This window comes from Ascaphus truei, chromosome 6 (genome assembly GCF_040206685.1).
Source record: "Ascaphus truei isolate aAscTru1 chromosome 6, aAscTru1.hap1, whole genome shotgun sequence".
Classification (NCBI taxonomy): Eukaryota; Metazoa; Chordata; class Amphibia; order Anura; family Ascaphidae; genus Ascaphus; species Ascaphus truei.
Window position 1 is genome coordinate 33,314,246 of NC_134488.1, and position 7,356 is coordinate 33,321,601.

Below are 7,356 nucleotides of genomic sequence, written 5' to 3' on the forward strand. Positions count from 1 at the left end.
CGCGGGGGAGTACTACTCGCTGCGGGAGTCGGACCCGGAGCTGTCGCGGCTGAGCGGCTCCATGTCCAGCACAGAGATCGACGTCCTCATTTGGCAGAAGCTGACGGAGCTCTTCAGCCTGCACCAGATCGACGAGCTGGCGCGGTGCACCTCGGAAACCGTCTTCCTGGAGAAGACCAGCCAGATCACCGACCTCATCAGCAGCCTGACCCAGGACTACCGGCTGGAGCAGCAGGATGCCGAGTGCCGGCTGGTCAGGGGCATCATCCGCATCAGCACCCGCAAAGGCCGCGCCTCCACCCGCGGCGGAGCAGGGCAGCAGCAGCAGCACAGTCGCGGCAAAGGGCCAGACAGTGGCAACGAGACCATGCATGAGTCTGCACTGACGAGCCAGGACGGTGCGATGCTCTGCATGGGGAGGGGGGGGGAGGGGGAGAGACAGGGCTGCTCTGATGGCTTGCTGTGGGAGTTTGGGATAGCAATCCTCTAATCTGGAGGGGAGGATTGCTCTGCTGGGCTGTGTGTGAGGGGAGAAGGTGGGATACCATGCATGGGGGAGGTACTCTACTACTTAGGTTGTATGCCTTGTGGAGAGACTTGTAGCAATCCGACTTCCCCTCTTCTTACAGCACTCGTACTGCTGCTCTCACCAGTAGGCTTACTAATGTTGAAGGTTGGAGCTGTTTTTGGTGTCACGTGGTACCTGGTAGTGGAGGGAGTCTCTCTCTGTTCCTGAGGCAACACCAGGATTTGTGGTGTCTCCTCTTTCTGTATGGGGAGTATGTATATCTTTATATAGCGCTATTAATGTACATGTAATGTATGAGTAGCAGAGGGGAAAGTCCGGCTCTGTACCTGTTGGAGGAGCCGTGGTTGTAGATGAGAAACGTGCCCGCAGTATCCTGCCACGGTTGCTCGGATAACCCAGCATGGTGAGGTACAGCTGACTCGCGGATGGAAAAGAAAACGGCACACCAGTGCCAAAGGTCCATGATGGCACGAAACGCCGATCCTTGTACTCTTACCACCATTTAAATATATATATATTTTTGCAAGTCCACTGGAGTGTCGTTTTCTCTTCCATCCGTGGTGTTGGGGGGGGGGGGGGGGAGGAAGAGCCACTGGTGGGACGGGCAGCCACCACGTGCTGTTGGGAGGCAGCCGCGGTGCACATCCTGTGTGGTGGTCTATTCTGGGTAGTTATGGGTTAATATCGGGCCCCAGACCTCTCGCCCGCACAGGAGAATGAGTTGGACGTTGCGGCCTCGGCGGTGTACTGGGGGGCTGAGACTGGTCATTGGTTTCCTAGTTGCATGACGAGCTGTGTGAACCTTTCCGTGTAATGTCTGCACAGCGGTTTAACGCTCCTTGTGCACCTATTGTGAGGAGTGGTCAATCTCTTGGGTTTTCAGGTACGACTTGGTGGCTGTGTGTTTCCCATATTTCTCTGGGGAAGGATGGTGTTTCCAGGTTTACCTGTCGGGCCCGGACTCAGTAGGGTTAGTTTCTCCTGCAGACACTGTGTGGTGGGGAATAAAATGATCAGTATTTGATATGCGACTCGCTCGGCATCGGGCTTGAGTCTGTGGATCTCCCCAGCACTGTAGACAGGTCGCGATGCAGGTGTTGGCTGCAGTCCTGCCGGACCCTTCGCTCCTCGCATGTTAATTTACCCCACCGCTGACGGATGAATACATTGGCTTCATTATATTAATAGATTTTACCCCGACCCACTCGGTAGTCTCATTTCAGGCTGAGACCAGGATGCCACAGTGAGTCATGAGCTTTCTTAAATTCAACAAAGCCCCCAGGGGGGAGACATGTTACATACATGTTAATCCGTGTCTGTAAAGTAACGATATGGCCTGTGGTCCTGTTTTTGTAAAAGACCTGCTCCTGTGCAGACTTTTGGTTGGAATGGTAACACCCTTCCCGTAATGATACAGAAGTGTTTACTAAGATCACTGCTAACACCGACCCCTCTATAGTTATTTGGGTGGGTGGGATCTCCATGTGTAGGTGGCTGGAATCGGCCCTTCTGAGCATGGCTTAGGAAGTGCCCCAAATTTAGGATTACCATATACATCTGGTCTTACTGCGCTTCCTTTTGTGTGTTTCTTCTTCAGCTGGTGCTGTTTTGTGTGTGTGTGTGTGTGTGTGTGTGTGTCCTTCCAGTCTGCCATTTTGAATCAGTCTAACTGAAGTCCCCATTGGCTGCACGTTTCAGAAAGTAGTCTCCAACAAGACATTGTTCTTTGTGTTTGTGTGGCGTTATTGCAGAAATCTGGACGCACAATGTTCCAACTACCCCCCCCCTCCCCCTCCCCAATGTCATGAGACTACTCTGAAAAGTGACTGAAGATGTCAGTTGTTGGAGTGTGGATGACGTGAAGTGGTTGTGCTCTCGTCTCCCAGAGCTGCAGGCGGCTGTCTGAGCATCGCGTTCAGTATGGGATTAGGGCTTTCCCGGGGGTTGGGGGCTTTAATGGTGTTTGGGTAGCCTTGCATTACATTTTCCAGTACGCTTGATCTCTCTTGTGCTTGCCTTAGACCTCAAGTTCCATCCAGGGTCAGGTTTTCAAGCGATCCCTGCTTCAGCACAGGTGGCTGAGCTACCTGTGCTGAGGCAGGGGATAGCCTGAAAACCTGACCTGTTGGTGGCCCTTGAAGACTGGAGTTGCCCTCCCCTGCCTGGACCCTGGGTGAAGTTGTTTAGGTTTTATCGCTCTCTTCCCCCGCAGATCTGGACGTGCAGATATCCGAGGAGACGACCTCTGACCTTGTGGCACGGAACATGAGACGATCCACGCAAGGTATATGTGCTCTGTATATACTTATATAGTGGGACTTGTATAGGGTCTGTCTGTGTGCATATACGACAGAGCCTCGATCATATATCCCATTCATCCCATAAGGATGTAATCTAGTCCTCGCACATGCGTTACCCGCGCGCGTGTCTATTATTGTAGGGTATGGCCCTGCCGTTGCTATACTTCAGACGCGCGGCCGTGAGCGGTGGCGCGACAGACCAGGGAAAATCCAATGAAATTGTATTTAGAGCTGCGAGCCAATCACAGCGCGGCCTAACACTGTGACATCAGTCACGCCCCTAACCGTGCCCGTCACCACTCGCACCCTAGCAACTAAACGCACAACGCCAGGCGCACGCACAGCAGCGAGGACTATATTACACGCCTAAGTCTGTTATATGGTTTGTGTCTCTGATCAAAGGACGGCCTCCAGTGTATACGCCATTTATAAAACGGGACTTTCATACGCTCTGTCTCAGTTATAATACTGTTCCTGTTCTGTATGGGGTGGCTAGATGTATATATCCTGCAGACCCTCCTTGCCCTATACACCCCCTGGGGGTGCCAACTCATACCGAACTCTTATATTCTCTCCCTCACCCCAAGAGTGTCAGATGTCCCCCCTGTGAGCCCCCACAGTGACCTGCTGTATACAGATCAGGTGATGCATAGCTCTCACGCTGTCTGCACATGGCTATCTGTCACGGGGGTGCTGGGGTTATGGTTTGTGGATTAGGCTGCACAGGTGCTGGTTTTTCGCACGCGTTACAAGGTGTAACTAAAACCTGCATCCCTTCCTTGAGTTGATACCCAATAGAGCAGAGTTATATGGAGCGGTTATATGGAGAGATAGGAGGAGTTATAGGGAGAGGTTATATGGAGAGATAGGAGATATAGGGGAGGTTATATGGAGAGATAGGAGGAGTTATAGGGAGCGGTTATATGGAGAGATAGGAGGAGTTATAGGGAGCGGTTATAGGGAGAGATAGGAGGAGTTATAGGGAGAGGTTATATGGAGAGATAGGAGGAGTTATAGGGAGAGGTTATAGGAGAGATAGGAGGAGTTATAGGGAGAGATAGGAGGAGTTTATAGGGAGCAGTTATATGGAGAGATAGGAGGAGTTTAGGGGAGCGGTTATATGGAGAGATAGGAGGAGTTATAGGGAGCGGTTATATGGGAGATAGGAGGAGTTATAGGGAGCGGTTATATGGAGAGATAGGAGGAGTTATAAGGAGAGGTTATAGGGAGAGATAGGAGGAGTTATAGGGAAGATAGGAGGAGTTATAGGGAGAGATAGGAGGAGTTATAGGGAGAGATAGGAGGAGTTATAGGGAGAGATAGGAGGAGTTATAGGGAGAGATAGGAGGAGTTATAGGGAGAGATAGGAGGAGTTATAGGGAGAGATAGGAGGAGTTATAGGGAGAGGTTATATGGAGAGATAGGAGGAGTTATAGGGAGAGATAGGAGTTATAGGGAGAGATAGGAGGAGTTATAGGGAGAGATAGGAGGAGTTATGGGGAGAGGTTATATGGAGAGATAGGAGGAGTTATAGGAGAGGTTATATGGGAGATAGGAGGAGTTATAGGGAGAGGTTATATGGAGAGATAGGAGGAGTTATAGGGAGGGTTATATGGAGAGATAGGAGGAGTTATAGGGAGAGGTTATATGGAGAGATAGGAGGTGTATAGGGAGAGGTTATATGGAGAGATGGGAGGAGTTTATAGGGAGAAGGTTATATGGAGAGATGGAGGAGTTATAGGGAGAGATAGGAGGAGTTATAGGGAGGGTTATATGGAGAGATAGGAGGAGTTATAGGGAGCGGTTTATGGAGAGATGAGGAGGAGTTATAGGGAGAGGTTATATGGAGAGATAGGAGGAGTTATAGGGAGAGGCTATATGGAGAGATAGGAGAGGTTATATGGAGAGATAGGAGGAGTTATCGGAAGAGTTTTATATGGAGTAATAGGAGTTACCGGAAGAGTTACAGGGAGCGGTTATATAAAGTGATGTCAGCAGCAGAGGATTATATGGAGCAGCAGGAGGAATTTGGAAGTCATTAAGGGGGGTGCCCAGCTAATACTCTGTCACTCTGCACCGGTGACTCTGTGAGTAATTGTCACTTTAATTCTGAATGTCACGCACTGTTTGTTAGGTACGGTGTGTGGTGTGTGTGTGTGTGTGTCTTGTCATATAACTACCGCTACACCTAATACAGGGGCGGCCAACGCCGATCCTCAAGGGTCTCCAACAGGTCACGGTTTTAGGATATCCTTACCTGACCCGTTGTTGACCCTGGCGTTGCCCACTCCTGTTCTAAGGTGTAATGATGTATGTACCCTACTTCTAACCCCTCCCCCCCTGCATCCCATTCTCCTCTCCTCCCCCCCTGCATCCCATTCTCCTCTCCTCCCCCCCTGCATCCCATTCCTCTCTCCTCCATCCCTGCATCCCCATTCCTCTCCTCCCCCCCCCGCATCCCATTCCTCTCCTCCCCCCCCCGCATCCCATTCCTCTCCCCCCCCCGCATCCCATTCCTCTCCTCCTCCATCCCTGCATCCCATTCCTCTCCTCCCCCCCCCCGCATCCCATTCCTCTCCTCCCCCCCCGCATCCATTCCTCTCCCCCCCCCCCGCTCCCATTCCTCTCCTCCTCCCATCCCTGCATCCCATTCCTCTCCTCCCCCCCCCGCATCCCATTCCTCTCCCTCCCCCCCTGCATCCATTCTCCTCTCCTCCCCCCCTGCATCCCATTCCTCCTCTCCTCCCCCCCTGCATCCCATTCCTCTCTCCTCCCATCCCTGCATCCATTCCTCTCTCCTCCCCTCCCTGCATCCCATTCCTCTCCTCCCCCCGCATCCCATTCCTCTCTCCTCCCCCCCCCGCCATCCCATTCCTCTCTCCTCCCATCCCTGCATCCCAGTTCCTCTCTCCTCCCCTCCCTGCATCCCATTCCTCTCCTCCCCCCCCCGCATCCCATTCCTCTCTCCTCCCCCCCCCCGCATGCCCATTCCTCTCTCCTCCCCCCCCCCGCATCCCAATCCTCTCCTCCTCCCATCCCTGCATCCATTCCTCTCCTCCCCCCCTGCATCCATTCTCCTCTCCTCCCCCCCCTGCATCCCATTCTCCTCTCCTCCCCCCCCTGCATCCCATTCCTCTCTCCTCCCATCCCTGCATCCCATTCCTCTCTCCTCCCCCCCTGCATCCCATTCCTCTCCTCCCATCCCTGCATCCCATTCCTCTCTCCTCCCATCCCTGCATCCCATTCTCCTCCTCCTCCCCCCCTGCATCCCATTCCTCTCTCCTCCCATCCCTGCATCCCATTCTCCTCTCCTCCCCTCCCTGCATCCCATTCCTCTCCTCCCCCCCCCCTGCATCCCATTCCTCTCTCCTCCCATCCCTGCATCCCATTCTCCTCTCCTCCCCTCCCTGCATCCCATTCCTCTCCCCCCCCCCCTGCATCCCATTCCACGCTTTCTTTCCCCCCCATCCCCATTCTCACTCCCCCCCCCCCATCCCCATTCCTCACTCCCCCCCATCCCCCCCTGCATCTCATTTCTCACTCTCTACTGCAGGCTCACCATTTGCAAAAGAAGACTCCCTACAGGACACAGAGACGGACTCCTCGGGGGCCCCACTTCTGAAGGTTTACTGTTAACACTTTGCCAAGACCCCCACAACGCTGTCACGCCAATCCTGAGCGCGGGAGGGATTCACACACGGGATTACCTCATCTCTGCCGCAGTCCGTTTATTACGGACAACGGACATGCACAGAGCTGGATATTTTTTATAGGGTTGGTTATAGGACACGGCGTTGCTGACTTTACCCTTCACTTGCCACCCTGCTGTTCATTGCTTGTGATGTCGGTGGGCTGGGCTGGGGTGGATGGGGGCAAGATGTGGAACGCTGTTATTTTTGGGATGTTTTTTAAAGACCATAGCATGGGACTATGGGCCGTCTTTTTGTTGGGTTTCAGCAAACGGGTGTTTGAATGCAGGGATTTTACATGGCATTTTCTCTTAAATGGACAGCCTTAAAGACACTTTTTCTAGAACGTTCTTATCTCTTGGTCATGTCATCTTTTCTGTAATGTCACCTCTTTATATGGTGAAGCTTTGTCCTGGCGTCCGTGTGCTTTCCCTTAACACTTTCACGGCTCGGGTGGGATCTGTAACTATATACCTTGGTGTGCTGGCTCTGCGGTGAGAAGGGGCTTAAAGCTGCAGGGCAGGGGTCTCGAACCCAGTCCTCGAGGGCCACGTTTTATGGATGTCCTTGCTTCAGCACAGGTGGCTGAGCCTATGTACACAAAATGATCCAAGGGGATCAGAAAGTCTCCCAAAAGTTGCACTCATCCACACATATACAGTATATAATGCCAGACTTAATGGTCTCCAAAGACAATGTTAACATTAGCTGGTGTAATACACCTAGGCTGTATATCAGGGTGATGTACCTGGTATAGGCATAATTATTGATACCTATCAGGTACACACCCTGATATACAGCCTAGGTGTATTACACCATCTAATGTTAACATTGTATT